Source organism: Sorex araneus, chromosome 1 (genome assembly GCF_027595985.1).
Source record: "Sorex araneus isolate mSorAra2 chromosome 1, mSorAra2.pri, whole genome shotgun sequence".
Lineage (NCBI taxonomy): Eukaryota > Metazoa > Chordata > Mammalia > Eulipotyphla > Soricidae > Sorex > Sorex araneus.
This window is the reverse complement of record NC_073302.1, coordinates 77572654-77589383: the sequence shown is the minus strand read 5'-3', so window position 1 is coordinate 77589383 and position 16730 is coordinate 77572654. Positions and strand designations below refer to the sequence as shown.

General features: G+C 37.4%; 1 pseudogene; it reads left to right on the top strand.

Annotated features, from left to right (window-relative positions):
- Positions 1–16730, top strand: part of LOC129401993 (40S ribosomal protein SA-like) — a 159778-nt pseudogene that overhangs the window by 116923 nt on the left and 26125 nt on the right.

Below are 16730 nucleotides of genomic sequence, written 5' to 3'. Positions count from 1 at the left end.
TTTTTAAAAAGGAGATGCATATGTGAAATGTAGTTAAAACCTTTCAGCAAATGGTGTCAAGAAATCTAGAAAGTAACATTTAAAAAATGAAAAAGAAATTGGACCATATCTCACACGTTGTACAAAATTCTATTCAAATTGATCAAATTACTTATAAATAATACTAGGAAAAGTTAGCTAAATTATCAAATTATCTAAAAAGTATACTAGAAAAATACTAGGAAAAATAGATAAAATGCTCCAGTATTTGTACCTCAAGATGTTTTCAACCATATGATTTCATTAGTGAGATCAAATAAAAAATAAGTAAATTGGACTTAATCAAATAAAAAATTTTATGCATGGCAAGAAAAACTCATGCTAAAAATGACACCCACTGAGTGGAAAAAAAAACTAAGTAAAAAGTACCTGTTTCTCGAAGTTACCTAATTTATTGATAATCTTTTCCAGTAGAATACCTGTTCAGCCAGGGCCTTGCTTCCTGGCATTTTTACCAAACAATTCTAGTGATATTCTTGTACCAGAATTTTCACAAGCAGAGAGAAAGAAGTGATCTTTTCTCTCAGTTTATTTACATGATCTTGTATTAAGTCTTGCCTGCCCCCAAAGTACCCTGGGTGTAATAATCCTATGTAGTCTGATACTAGTAAGGCCACCCCAGCTCTTTTGCGGGAATTGTTTGCTTTCAGGATTGTTTTCCATCCTTTGAGTTTGAGTCAGTGTTTGTTCTGACTGTTCAGATATGTTTCTTCTAGGCAGCAGAATGTTGGGTTCAGTCTCTGAATCCATTTTGCCACTCTGTGTCTCTTAGTTGGTGAATTTAGACCACTGACATTGAGAGAGATTATGGTTATGGGTTTTTTTGGCCATCTTTCTGTAAGGGTTTGTTGTGCTTCTAGGTTGTTTTTGTTTGTTTGTTTGTTTGTTTTACCATAGCCACTTAAGTCCTTCTTTTAGGTTAGGTTTTTAGTCTAGAAGTTCCTGAGCTGTTTTTTATCTACAAAAATACTGTATCGTTCCTGAGAGTTTAGCCAGATAAAGTGTTCTTGTAAAGCGTTCATTTCATTGAGTTTTTTAACTATATCCCACCACTGCCTTCAGGCTTTGAGGGTTTCTTCTGATAGGTGTGCTGTGATCTAAGGGATGCTCCTTGGTAAGTGATTTCCTTCTTTGACCTTGCTGCTTGCAGTACTGTGTCTCTATCCATGACATTCATCATTCTATCTATAATACGTCTTGGAGTATTTTTGTCATGGTCTCTTTTAGCTGGCACCCTCATGCTCCTTGAATCTGGATGCCTGCTTTCTCAAGCTCCGGGAACTTTTCAACAATGATTTATTTAACTGTGGATTTTTCATTGGGGTTGCTTCTCTGTCCTACTGGTACTCTGTTGATTCTAATGTTGTTCCTCTTGAAATCATGCCCTAGGACTCTGATTAGCCCTAGAGCTATTTTGAGGTCTCTTCCCACTGTTTATTTTTGCCTGTAAGCTTCCTGCAGCTCATCTTCAAGCTCACTGATTTCTCTCAGGTTTAAGTCTCAGTTATACAATGCTCGAACACCCATCCCTTCACCAGTGCACATTTTCCACCACCAAGAATCACAGTATACCTCCTCCCCTCCCCCCACCTCCCCAGCCTCCCACCCTGCATGTGTAACTGGTATTTTCACTTTACTTTCACTTTACTTTGATTACATTCAATATTTCAACAAAAAACTCACTATTATTTATTTGGAGTTTCTCCCCCTATAGTAGACCTGCTGAAAAGAAAGCATTTGATAATTTGTTTTCCATTGCTGAGAATGAAGAGATATGAGGTCGAGAGGCCGCACTAGCAGCTGCACGGTTTTGGATTTCTGTATCTTAGTATTTTAGTAACTAAGTCCAGAGAAATATCTGCCAGAAATTGCAAAATTGTAAGCTTGTACCTCTCAGCTACTTTATATTCCACATATGAGTACAATCTTTCTATGTCTGTCTCTTTCTTTCTGACTCTTTTCACTCAGCATGATACTTTCCATGTTGATCCACTTATATGCAAATTTCATGACTTCATGTTTTCTGACAGCTACGTAGTATTCCATTGTGTAGATATACCAGAGTTTCTTCAGCCAGTCATCTGTTTTTGGGCACTCTGTTTTTTTTCCGGATTGTGGCTATTGTAAACAGTGTGGCAATGAACATAGATGCCGATGTCATCTCTACTATACCTTTTTTGCCTCTCTGGGACAGATTCCCAGGAGTGCCACTGAGTTTTTTTATTTCATCTACCAAATCCTATATTCGTGACACTTCTTTTTGTAGCTTTTTTATTTCTGTTTGCATTTCTTCCTGTATTTTCTCAGCTGTCTGTTCCATTGTTTCTTTCATGTCCTCCTTTAATTTAATGGATACCTCTTCCATCATTTCTTTGAGTTCATTGAACATCTTCAGCATTTCATCTCTGGATTCTTTATCAGAGAGCTCACATTTGTGGGGAATGCCTATTGAGGCTTCTGGACTCCTTTCATCATCTTCTAATTGTGGTGGGGATTTGCACTTTTCCTTCATATTGTTGTGGTGGTATAGAGGAGTGACCTCCCAGTTTACTCTCTCTATTCCCTCTTGTTGTGAGCAATGATTCTGCATGGGCTTGGTTAATAATTGTTGCCTTTTTATTTCCCACTCCTAGAACATGTCCTTTCTCTCAGATGTTTCTCATTTCCTTACGTGAGGCCTCCAGTGATGCTTTCAGAGAATGTTATGTTTTATATTGGGCTAGTAGAGCTTCTGGTATTCATTGGTATTTTGGTGAAATTGGAATAGACTAGTGGCCTATTGGCCTACTGTGTTTGGGATGAATAGGGTGTTCCTCGTGGACTTAGGTAATAAAGACTGAGATGTGACAACAGATTCCTGGATTTGGGGAAATTAACTGCTGTCTCCAAAATAGGCCATGCCCACTTCAGCTGAGGCCACCCCCCTGCAACATAGGCGATGCACCTGCCCCCACTGTAGCTGTGTCTGGCTGGGACACTGGAATGGGGGGGGGCGGTCACACACCTGGGCCAGAAGAGAAAATGGCTGCTGTGCTGGGGAACATTGTCCCACCAGCCAGGGCAACAATCTAGGGTGAGGCGGGGGTGGGGCTTCAGATGTTCTGGCCAGAGCTGCTTTTTAATAATACCTCTTTCTTCTCATTCATTATTTGTATATAAAGATGTCATGGACTCTTGGTATTTATTTTGCAACCTGCCACTTTTCTATACAAATATATTGTTTCTAGGAGCTTTTTTTTGTATATTTCTTGGGATTTTCTAACTGTATATCATGTCATATGCAAATAGTGAGAGTTTAATTTCTTGTTTTCCTATCTAGATGCCCTTTATTTTTCTTGCCTAACTTCTATGGAAAGTACTTCCAGTACTATATTTCATAGAGTGGTAGTATTTGGTACACTTGTCTTGTGCCTGATCTTAGAATAAAAATTTTAGTATTTTTTTTAATTTATTTATTTTTAATTAGTGAATCACCGTGAGGGTACAGTTACAGATTTATACACTTTTGTGCTTATGCTTCCCTCATACAAAGTTCGGGAACCCATCCCTTCACCCGTGCCCATTTTCCACCACCAGTAAACCCAGCCTCCCTCCCACCCTCCCCAATCCCATCTCCCCCCACCCCACCCTGCCACTGTGGCAGGGCATTCCCTTCTGTTCTCTCTCTCTAATTAGCTGTTGTGGTTTGCAATTAAGGTGTTGAGTGGCCACTGTGCTCAGTCTCTAGCCTTCATTCAGCCCGCAACTCCCTTCCCCCACATGGCCTTCGACTACATTATAGTTGGTGATCCCTTCTCTGAGTTGCCCTTTCCCCAGAATGTGAGGCCAGCCTCCAAGCCATGGAGTCAACCTCCTGGTACTTATTTCTACAATTCTTGGGTGTTAGTCTCCCGCTCTGTTATTCTATATACCATAAATTTTAGTGTTTTTCCCACTGAGAATAATGCTTGATTTGGGCTTGTGTTAGATGGTTTTGACTACATTGTTGAATGTTCTTTTAACTCCCATTTTTGAGAGTTTTTATATTAAATGGGCATTAGATCTTGCCAAGTGATTTCTCAGCATCTGTTGATTTGATCATATGGTATTTCCTTTTTTTGTATTGATATGCTGCATTATGTTGTTTAATATTGAATTTTAAACCATCTTTGCATCCCTGGGATGAATCCTACTTGTTCATGGTGTATGATCTTCTTAATGATTTTTTGGATTCTATTTGTTAGTATTTTGTTGATGATCTTTGTATCTGTGTTCATCATGAAATGATATCAGCCTGGAATTTTCTTTTTTTCTGGTACCTCTGTCTGCTTTGATTATTAGGGTGATATTTGCCTCAAAGAAACTGAGAGTGTTTCTGTTTCTTCAATTTCCTGGAAAAGCTTGAAAATGATTGGCAGTAGGTCATCTTTAAAGGTTTAAAGGTATTCACTTGTGAATCTACCCAGGTTTGAGCTTTTGCTTTGGGGAAGACTTCTGATTACCATTTCCATTTACTTGATAGAGATAGGTCTATATGGGCATTTCAAATCTTCTAGGTTCAGACTTGGAAGGGTATAGGAATCCAGGAATTTATTAATTTATTTGATAAAATGAACAAGATTGATAAAACACTAGCAAGATTCACAAAGAAACACAGAGAACCCTAATAAACTAAATCAGAATAAAAACTAAAAGTGGGGGAACATCACAGCAGAAACTACAACAATCCAAAGATTACTTTGAGAATCTCTATACCATGTGAGAAGAGTAACTTGAAGAAATGAACATATTCCTGGATTTCTATAACCTTCCAGGGTGAAGCATGTTATAAAAAACATGCTTTAGTTGTATCTTTAGCTGGTTTGAATTAAATTCAAAAACAACATTCAGTAGCATATTAGGATTGTCAAGTCACTCCTTTATCATCTCTCAAACAGTTGTCTTTTTCAACATCTTCTATAAGTAACTATGTGATAATAAAAATGATGTTCAAGAATGATGAATGCATACAAAATTATGTAATTTTTAACAAATGAGTAGTGTTGAAGAACTAAATATTATTTTGCTTTAAAATGGATTGGATAAATAGGAAAAAGAGACTTTTTAAACTCACAGAAATGTTGCAGATGAGTGATAAAAACCTAAAGTCTTCCAGAAATAGATGAAAATTAATTTAAAATCTGGTTGGGTTTTTTTGGGGGGTCACATCTGGAATTGCAGAAGAGTTACTCCTGGTACATGCATTCAGGAATTACTCCTGGCAGTGCTCAGGGGACCATATAGGATGCTGGGAATCAAACCCAGGTTGGCCACATGCAAGGCAAACACCCCACCCGCTGTGCTATTGCTCCAGCCCCTAAAAATCTATATTTTAACTGTGTTAGTTTTATAAAACTCTGTTTATACTATGTGATTTTCACATATTAGGCAATTTCTTTTTAAATGTTCAAAGCCAAAAGGACCCTAAAGTAGCTATGTCACTTGTAGCATTTTCATTCCCAGAAACCTAAGTTTTTTTCACGTTCAGGTTAATGGCAATAATTTTAAATAACTTTATTTCTTCATTTTTTCTAATGGCGTAGCACACTCATGCACATTTACATAGAACTTGGCAAATGGCTCAATTTTTTGGCTTTTTTGCGGGGTCACACCTGGTGATGCACAAGGATTATTCCTGGTAGTGCCCGGGGGACCATACGGGATGCTGGGGATCAAACCCGGGTCAGCCACGTGCAAGGCCAACACCTTACCTGCTCCACTATCACTCCAGCCCGACAGATGGCTCATTTAACCAACTAATCACTCCCAAAATAAAATCTAAGAGTTTATTAAGTGATTTACAAGATTGTTAGGAATCAAGATAATTTTTAAAAATGCAAGAAGGTCTAAAATAATAAGACCAAAACCAAGAACAGCAGCTGTGTTCAAGTAATTTTCTTCTTTTGTCCAAGATTCTTGACTGCTATGTAATATCTTTCTTGGGATATGATCAAATTTCTCAGTCTTTTTCTCTAAAGAGGATTTCAAGAAAATTATGTCAAGAAACTTCTAAATTGTGGCTGTCTCTCTTCCCTTTAGCCCTTCACAGGCATAGAATATCTTAAAGCATTTGAACAATTGTATGGTAAGGCTTCTTACTCACAATTTATTAGTGAAATAAGTTCAAAATTGACCAAGTATGCCTGTAAATTAAGAAAATGTTCAGTAGGCAATCTAAGAATATGGGAACACTGTTCATTCAAATAAAAAATGAATTCCAACAAAAATTTATCCTGGTATTTGGGTCTTAGTAAATATCTGGAGAAATGGATCCGTTTTTGAATGTGGGAAGGACCTTGCCAAGTTATTTTGAGTTCTTGAACAGCTATAAACAATGAAATTTCTAGTTGGATTCTTCTTTCAAGGATAAAATATTTCATCTATCTCAATAACCTGATTCAGATAGACTAGTCAACATACTCTTGCACATGCTTCTTTTAAGAAAAAAAACTTGGCCGCATTCTTCACTTCAAAAGGTTTTTAAAAATGCGCCTTTTTACTTGAACATAACTTTTTACAGATGGCCAGAAAAAACAGGAGGTAACATTTGTCTTACAACAAACTCACTACATGAAAGAAGGGAGCCAAACTTCAAACAAAGGATCAAGGAAATCCGTTGTTTTCTTAAACACTCTGCCCAAGTATTTTTCTCCTCCAAGACCTAACATGCATATGTATATAAATACATATATATGCACATTTATATAGATTTTATAATCTGTATTATTTGTATTAATGTATTATATAATTTATAATCTATATTATTTTCTGTATATTTAATCTCTATTATTTCTCTTTCAGACTTTGACAACTCTGAAAACCAACAAACATTGGCTAGGCCCCACCAATACTTAGTATGATTTTGCTCCCTTTCATAGCAGGTATATACCCTTTGCTAGAAGGAAGTAGCTAGAGGAGAAAGACCTTAACCCAGGAACCCCTTAAAACTTTGATGGCATGACATCTCTGGGGTGGATTGATACAGGCAGATATATGGAGGTCAGAGGGCTAGTAATGCCATTTTGGAGAAATAATAAAATTAAGAATTGCCCAACCCCAAGTACTCCCAAAGGCTTGAATAACACATCTCTTTGAAATGAAAATGCTGAGATCTTTTGTAGGTAGAGAAAAGAAAGTCACCACTCTGTTTTAGAAACTGTGATTCCACCCAGAAAAGGGTAGACACACAAAAAGAAAAGCTTCAAGAGAATCTAAAAAACATAAATGGGCCATCAAGAATCTAAGGCTTTTCCTCTGTGACAACACTCAGATAAACTTTCAGGTATTTTTAATGTGATTTTATGTAATCTCTTCAATGCAGAAAACTCTAGGCTAAGGGAATTTGAGGACAGTGTTTATGACATTCTTCCAAAAGCCATTCTAGATTTTGTCTTCCCTGGGTAAGTGTCTATTCTCTCTTGAAGAGATTATCTCCATCTTTTTCTCTGCCCTCGCATTTAAATTTCTTAAAATAAAACAATATTACTTCACTAAATAAAGTCACCTGTTATAATACAAAATGAAAATTCTCAGTTTTCTCATATCCAATTTATTTGATTGTCTTATATTGAGTCAGATTTGACCTGTATTAGAAATGTAAGTGAACACACTCTTACACCTTAGTGGATATTGCTTCTGAATACACACCCAGGTAATCCACCAGCCACAAAAAGACACCGTGTCTTCTGTCTCCTCAGATATGCTCCTCTTGCCCATCCTAATAATTTCTGCTTCTCACAGAAGTCACTACTATCATTTCATTTGCACACTAACAGCAAAAAAAGCAATGACAAACAACTGGGTCTGTGTTAAATTAAGAAACTTCTCTACCTCAAAAGAAAAGATTACCAGACTACAAAGACAGCCCACAGAATGGAAATACTTTTTGGCCACTACTAGTTCAATAAATATTTAGAAGACTGGTAGAACTCTACAAGAAAAATGTCTAGCACCATCAAATAAAGTGGAGAAGAAATGAACAGAAACTTTATCAAGTAGAAATGCAAATGCCAAAAAAGAGTATGAAAAAACATCTACATCACTAATTCTCAGGTAAATACAAATCAAAGCAACAATAGGATACCACCTCACCCCAGACAGACAGACACTCATCAAAAAGAGCAATTGGTATTGGTAAGCATGTAGGGGAAAGGACTCATTCACAGCGCATGTCAACTAATCCCAGTGTTTAGCATGGAAGTCAATATGGTCATTATTCAAAAAACTGGCAATTAAGCTTCCATATGACCCAGAAATTCCACTCATTGTAATATAGCCCAAGATCCCAAAAAACATAATCCAGAAAAATTATGTGTACTCTTATATTCATTGCAGCACATTCACAATAGCCAAAGTAGGAAAACAACTCAAGTGCCTAAGAACAGATGACTAGATCTAGAAATTACGGTATGTGTATACAGTGGAATACTATGTGGCAGTAAGAAAATATATAGCCATGTAATTTGCTGCTATGTGGATGAATCTGGAGAGTATCAGGTTGAATGAAGTCAGTGAGCCTGATAGAAACAGACAAAGACTGTCATTTTTAGAATATTAAAAAAACTTGTAGAGGAATAAAAAAGCCCAAAAGGCAATAGAAATGAAGAGCAAAAGAATTGATTTTTGGAAGGAAGCTTGTCACTGTTTTGAAGATGGTTAAGGGGAAGATAAGGTAAAGAAGAAAACACAGGAGGGGAGAAGGGTCTGCTCTAGTGGCAGGCTTGGGGTCAGTAGGGAAACTGGGGATTCTGGGGGAGGGAAGTGGACACTGGTGAAGGGATTGGTGTTGGAACATTGTATGGCTGAAACTTAATAATAAATAATTTTATAACTTTAATTAATGGTGATTAAGTTAAAATATTAAAAAGGTGTTTACCAGTACATATGACACAAACACAAATCAAAACCACATTAAGTTATCATCTCATATCAGTGAGAATAAAGTATATATTAAAAAAATAGAAATAACCAGTTCTGGTAGGTATTTGATAAAAAGGAACTTTCATTGTTGGTAGAAATATTATATGGTTCAATGCACCATTTGGTTGCGCTCAGGTTTTAATCCAGGATTTGTGCTCAGAGATACTCCCTGGCAGGCTTGGGAAAACCATATGGGGTTCTGGGGATCACATGTGTACAGGACTTACCAGCTGTCTTATCTTTACAAGCTCTACTAATGTGATTTAATGATTTAATCCCATTCTTTGCTTTTTTATATTTTTGTCTTCCCCAAAAATGAAGAGAGGAAAGACAAAGGGAAGAAGTCTTATATAAAGGAAGGGCAATGATCACTCTGGATAAGAATTGTGTGCTGAAAGTAGGTATTGGAATACACATGATAACCTCTCAGTATTTGTATTGCAAACTGTTATGCCCAATAGGAGAGAGAGAGAGAGATGGGGAGAAAGAGAGAGAGAATGAGATAGAGAGAGAAGAGAAAGCACTTGCCTTAGAGACAGGCTGGGGTGAGAAATGTAAGATAGTGGAGAGATGGGTGTTGGAACCTCATATGACTGAAACCAGATAATGAACAGCTTTATAACTGTGTATCTCACAGTGATTCAATTTATTTTTTTTAAAAAAGGAAGGACAAATAAATCTTGTTCCTCTGGAGTAATAGTGAAAGTAATGTGGCATAGTAACTTCATGGCAGTCAAAAACATCAGAAACTCCTTTGCAAACTATAACAGAGAATTGACTCAACTGTTTCTCAGAAATGAGAATTGCTAGTTCAACCCACAAAATTAGATGTTTATCACCAAGCATTCCCATGAGTCAGAGTTGCCTACTATTATAGTTAAGCCAAACTGTTTTTCTACTTTCGACTTGATTTTCTCTTCATGTTACATTAGAAAGTTTTCTATTGTGATCTTAAAATGATTGATCCTCTATCTCTGCAGAAAATGTATTGGAAAGACAAAATAGAGGAAACCTGGCATAAAATCACAGATGAGGAACTTTACATAGGAAGGAGAAAAGAGGAACAATATCAGAAGGCAAGTCCCTAAATAATTAAAGAGTAATTCACTGCACGTTCATTTCAAAAAAAGATTAAGAATTTAAGGATTTTTTAAGCATGGGATACAGATTGACAATAATTTTTTTAAAAGCTTGCTTTTATTCACTTTGTGAGGTTTATGGACCGGAGTTGTTAACCAAGTAATTCTAGATCTTAATAAAATTTCTGAAAATTACAACATAACACAGGAAATTTATATAAAGGAGGAATTGTATATGATAGTTTGTTATTATATAACTGGAATAAATGGTATCACCTTGGAGATCAGAGAAGGCATTCCTGGGGATGTGGAATTTATCTGATTATCAGGAGTTAACCCAGTAAAAGGAGCTAAGATTCTCCTTGCACAAGCCTTATGGCAACAGCATCATGAGTATACGGGATTTTAAAATTCTGCAAATAACTTAAGCTCAAAATAAAGACTCGAGGATTGAGAGAATATATTTGGCTATAGCAATTGCCAATTATGGGTTTACAAAGTTCATATGGTTGCATTATTCATATAACCCCTGAATAAAGTGGATTTTCATCACATCATTTGCATTGCTGACTTGCGTCTACTTGCAGCATTTTTCAAGTGTAAGTTTCCAAGGCTAATGCCAGGACTGCAGGCAATATGTCAGGTCAGTTTGGTTACCTGGTCTTAATTTTCCTTCTAAATGGCCCAATTACTGTTTCATGTGACAGGAAGATGATCCTGAAGCTCCGTGGATCCCAACACGACAGACAAACTATTGAAAAAGAGCTTTCTTGAGTGTTGCTTAACATCACCTGTTGATTTATGAATGTACATACACACTTGTACTGTGGTGTCTCACCCTCACAGTCATATCAATTTGCGATCTTGCCGCACTCAGCAGTACAGAAAGCCTGTGGGCACCACAACACTGAAGAATTCTCCAGACCCCATACCGAGCCGATATCTCCAGGACCCCTAGATGGAGCAAGTGCAGTCTCCTCGCCTCCTCCAGATGAAACCCCGGTGACTATGAGTTTCTACAAGCATGGCTCTGGTATGTAGCTACAGGACTATTCCTCCAAAGCGTACACCCTTTTCTGCTTTTGGCATAAATCCGTCCAGACTTATTAATAAAATATTAGAAATCCAAAATGCTCTTCATATCAGCAATAGAAAGAAAATTATTTAATAACGTCTTTCCAGCTGGTCTGATTGTTGGGAAAAATTCCAAATAATAAGGATTGATCTTTTGTCAGAATATTGAATGTGCTCAAAGCGGAAAGAGAGTAAGGTGAAAATCATCTGCCACATAGGTGGGGGGAGGGTTGTGACAGGGGGTATACTGGGGTTCTTGGTGGTGGAGGATATGCACTAGTGAGATGATGGGTGTTTGATAATTTTATGAACGAGATTTCGACTGGAAATCTTTGTAAATATTCGCATGGTGATTCAATAAAAAATCATATCAATTTGCTGCAAAGGAAAAGAGAAAAAGAACTGAAACCACTAATTATCCACAACAAGGTCCAAAATCAAAGTACCACATCTGCTAAATCTGGATGGTCTAAGTTTGTACACCACTAACACTTTATTTCCCCATTTCATAATGAATTTTAATTATATTATAAGTAAATAAAATAATTACCCCTTTAAACATTATAATATTTACTCAAAAGAAACTTTTGACCACCTACTATTTGAGTCCTTCTCACTCTTGCATAGTTAGGATTTCGACTTCAAGATTATGTTCTTACATAGCTTATAAATGCTTATACAATCATATATGTTTACAAGTTTTTATAGATGAGTGTATGCTTGTGCATGATCACAGAACAAAAAATTTACTGTTCTTAGCAATTTTTCGATTTTCTTCTTCTCTTTCTCTTTCTCATGTATGTGCTCATTTTTCTTTGCCTCCCCCTTCTGTCTTTATTCTAAAATCTGTTCCAGACTTCTTATTTCTTTTAACTTTTGGGAATAATTCCATCATAAAAATAAAGCTCATTTTATTTTCCAATTCTCCTGTTGCTAAATATTTAGGTCATTTTATGTTTTCCCGCATCACAGTAATGTTGTAGTGGACAGAATGGCACCTGACCTTCCATGTGCACATGCTGTCCCCAGCTGGTCTTAGTCAAGACCAATGTCATCACATTAAAATGTTAGGAAGCTTAATAGTTGAATCACATTTGTCAGATGGTCAGCCACAGACTCATGATTTCTTTGCACCAGCAAAGGATCTTATGGACACACTCCCAGAATTTCTCCCTGAGTGGTTAGACAAACTACGAGCAAAACAAGGCTATCCCTTTTGCTATGACTACTGAACTCCAACCAGCCCAGCTCAAATTGCTGATTTGAATTCCTTCGGAAACTGAAAACACCACTTCATTATTCACACTAAAAAAGGAAATTCACCTAAAAGTGGCTTAGTATTTGCATTTATTCTACATTACCCTTGACTGAAAAGAGCCACATGAATTCTTGTCCTAGAGAATGAGACTTGGAGTAAAGAGCAATTTGCTGAAGTAGAAGTGATTTTCAGAAACTAACCTTGCAGGATGATGCAGTTCTTTCACATTTGCTGCACTCCCACCTAGTAGAATGGCAACCCTGTTTCCCTGTTTCCTCAAGGTCATCTGAAAGCCATGAGGTCATAGCAGCTGCTACAGGATGGTCAGAGGAGCCAAATGGGAACATGATCTCAGGACCCTTCTCTGCGGAATGCAAACATGTGCTATGCAACACATACAATGCTGTCTACTTGAGGAGAACAAAGCAATTCATCAAATCAAAAACCTTAATTAAAAATAATTTAATCAGATTTTTTTGTTATTGTTGGTCTTATTTTGATGGGGGTGCACACTTTGTGATGCTCAGGGCTTAATCCTAGCTCTTCACTCAGGGATTAACTCTTAACTGCTCAGGGTACCATATGGGATGCTGGATATCAAATCCTTATTGGTTTAATGCAAGGCAAGCTCCCTCCTTGCTATGCTATCTCTTGGGCCTCTAATTAGATTCTTTTATGTGAATACTATAGAAAAAGAGAACAGAGACCACAGGAGAGATGAGTGATGCACCTTCAATTACTTTCTCTTATACACATCTTTCAATGATCCTCTTCCTGGAACATCCCCATTTGTAAAAGCTAGAGGTTATAAAAACGAGAGACACTTTTACATCCTGGCTCATACTGGTCTGCAATCCTGTAACAAGACTTTGGGCTTCTAAAGACCAGATCCACAGATTAAGATCACTCCACTGGTGGCTCTGTGAAAGGAGAGCCTACAGTGAAGGAGCGTCCCCTTTTCCCCACATCCACACCAGCACTGGTTCCTTCTGGTCTTTTGAATGTGTACCAGTATCTGTGGTGTGAGATGATATCTAGCTGTTGTTTTGATTTGCATCTCCCTGATGACTAGCGATGTGGAACACTTTTCATGTGCATTTTGGCCATTTTTATTTCTTTTTTGAGGAAACTTCTGTTCATTTCTTCTCCCCATTTATTAATGGGGTTGGAGGTTTTTTTCTTACACAATTCTACAAGTGTCTTATATATCCTGGATATTAATCCCTTATCAGATGGGTACTGGGTAAATATTCTTGCCCATTCTGTGGGCTCTTTCTGTATTGGAATGCGGACTGGTCCAGCCTTTCTGAAAAACAATATGGACAGTCCTTCAAGAACTAGAAATTGAGTTTCCATATAACCCCGCAATACCACTTCTGGGAATATATCCCGAGGATGCAAAAGAGCACAGTAGAAATGACATCTGTACCTATATATTAATTGCAGCACTGTTCATAATAGCCAAAATATGGAAACAACCTGATGCCCTAAAACAGATGACTGATTAAAGAAACTTTGGTACATCTACACAATGGAATACTATGAAGCTGTTAGGAGTGATGAAGTCATGAAATTTGCTTATAAATGGATAAACATGGAGAGTATCATGCTAAGTGAAATGAGTCAGAAAGAGAGGGACTGACAGAGAGACTGCACTGATTTGTGGATAATAGAATAACATCACATGAGGCTGACACCCAAGGACAGCAGATGAAAGGGCCAGGAGTATTGCCCCATAGCTGGAAGCCTGCTTCATTAGCAGAGGAGAGAAGGCAGATGGAATAGAGAAGAGATCACTAAGAAAATGATGGCTGGAGGAACCAGTTGGGATGGGAGATGCATGCCAAAAGTAGATAATGGACCAAACATGATGACCTCTCAGTGTCTTTGTTGCAAGACATAATGCCCAAAAGTAGAGAGAGAGAGTATGGAGAATATTGTCTGCCATAGAGGCAGGGGGAGGGTGGGAAAGGGGAGGTTTAACCCCGGATATTGGTGGTGGGGAATGTACACTGGTGGAGGGATGGGTGTTTGATCATTGTGATATTGTAAGCCAAACATGAAAGCTTGTAACTATCTCATGGTGATTCAATAAAATTTAAAAAAAATTAAAAAAGAAAGCGATTAAAGATATAAAAAGGATAGCTTACAACCTGCCACTTCTGTGTCAAGCACAGTTCCACTCTATGGAAAAACATAGGGTCCTATAAGCAGAACTAAAACTAGAGACCAAGGACTGAACTTCCCTGCATGGTTTGGTAAAGTATCCTTCAACGGAGGAAGGAGCCTGGCCTTCTGCTCTGTTTATGCCAGTGTTATAAACCTATATAAGTGCCATATTCACTGAATATATGTGTCAGTCATGGCCCTGGTCATTGCAATCTATTTCATGAGCTATTACTCCATGCAAGTATTCAGTACAATTTCTCCTTTAGTGCTGAAGCAGATGTGAACCTTAGAGACCGAGGCTTTCCTTTACAGGCCATGGAAAACCCCAGTTGGCCTGTTGGTATGTTCTCTTTTCTTATCTTGACCAGGGAGGTTGTAGGCAGTACTTTGGGCTTTACATCTGTTATCTCATGCTTCCTATTATCTAGTATTCCATGCCTTTCTCTAGAGCCAGCGACAATAGGAATTGTGAGAAACAGCAAAAGAGGTCTCAATCTAAATGACTCTTGTTCTAAGTAGAGATGGATCAATGGATGAGGCATGTGGACAGGAGTGAAAATGTTGCCAGGAGAGCTGACTGGGAGAGCTGGGATGGTCTGAAAACCTAGGGGCTAGGGAAGTCATCCTTTCCCACCGGTAGAGCTTTTAGGGTTATTTTACTTGGTGTTCCCTCTTTCTCCACATCTTACTTTGCTTTCACATTTCCTTTCCCTTTCCATTAACTTGTTTATTACCAAGTGCCAAAGTTTTTCTGGCATTTCAGATCCCTAAGAATCAGGACAGAGACTGTCAACTTTAGTCTCAGATAGTTCCCCTAAATCCTTTTGAAACTAAATTTTGTGACTGAAAAGGCGACACTGACCACCGCATGTCCATGTTGCCTCAAGAGGAGACTGCCCCCAGGTCTGTGTGTCTTCCTTCTGTGTGTGCCTAAGAATGTGGGTGCCTCTCCACCCAACTGCCTGTCACTTTGGGTTCATAAAGAAAATATAGGAGAAAAGAAAGGCACAATAAAATAATTCACACCTGTCCAATATAGTGACTATGTTTGGAACTGGTTGTAAAACAAGGAAGAAAGAAAGGAGGTCAAATAGTAGGGGACGGGACTAGGAGGTTAGGTGAGTGAGATGAAGATAGTCTGAGTATGAAAATCTGGTCAGTGAGAGGAACTGCAAGGATACTGGGGTTGGTGGTGTCCTCTAACCCTTCCTTTCTCACTCTTTTCTTGCCCTGGTAGGACACTATTCCCCATGATTGAAAGTAGAACCAGGAGATGGGTTAGAGTGCTTCTTTTGGCAATGTTTATAAAAGGAGGAAAATAGAAACATCTGCATAATGGTTGGTTGAAATATGTGAAGTACAGGAAAGGTTGCATGATCATTACTTTCTGGGACTTCTGTTCCTTATTAGCAGAAAGATCTTCAAAAATTAAATAAATATAAATCTGCTTCAACTTTGTTTTAAAATAATAAAAAGAAAAATGACCTGGCTAGTAAATATCACAATGAAACTACTAGATTTTAAATAAACTCACAATTAAATTATTGAAATTATATTGATATGTATTATTAGAATAATTCAACCACACAAGCAATGCATACTCTATATGAGCAAAGGACTCTGTTAGCAGCAATTTGGGTATTCACATAATCTCTCTATCAAAAGGACACCAAACCAACCATCTCGGATGCTAATTCAATGAGTATAATTAAACTGGCAAATATTTATGCTTGTATATATTGTAATATTAGCCAAAATAAAACAGTAACTAAAAAATAAAAGTATTTACAAGTGGTGATTTCCATAACAAATAGGAATGAGGGAAGAAAGGAAAGAACAATAGGTATCAACACAGATTTTTGGCTCAGATACATGGATCCATCCACTCTTCTCTAGATCAACAGACAAATTACTCAGAATAGAACCAAAGAGTTACAATTTAACTTCATAGAAGAGGAACTCTTCCTACAGGGATTTGTCTGAACCTCTATCTATAGTAGAAATGCATCAAGTATTATCCTTCATATCCTAACTTCATTTTTTAGATTTTGACGCCCACGCAGAAGTTTCTTTGGATACCTGGCATTTATTTTGTTAAAACTAAAAACAGTTTAGAATATTTTGCAAATAAGAACCATGTGTTTACAATGACTAGCAATTCATTGTGGTTTGAA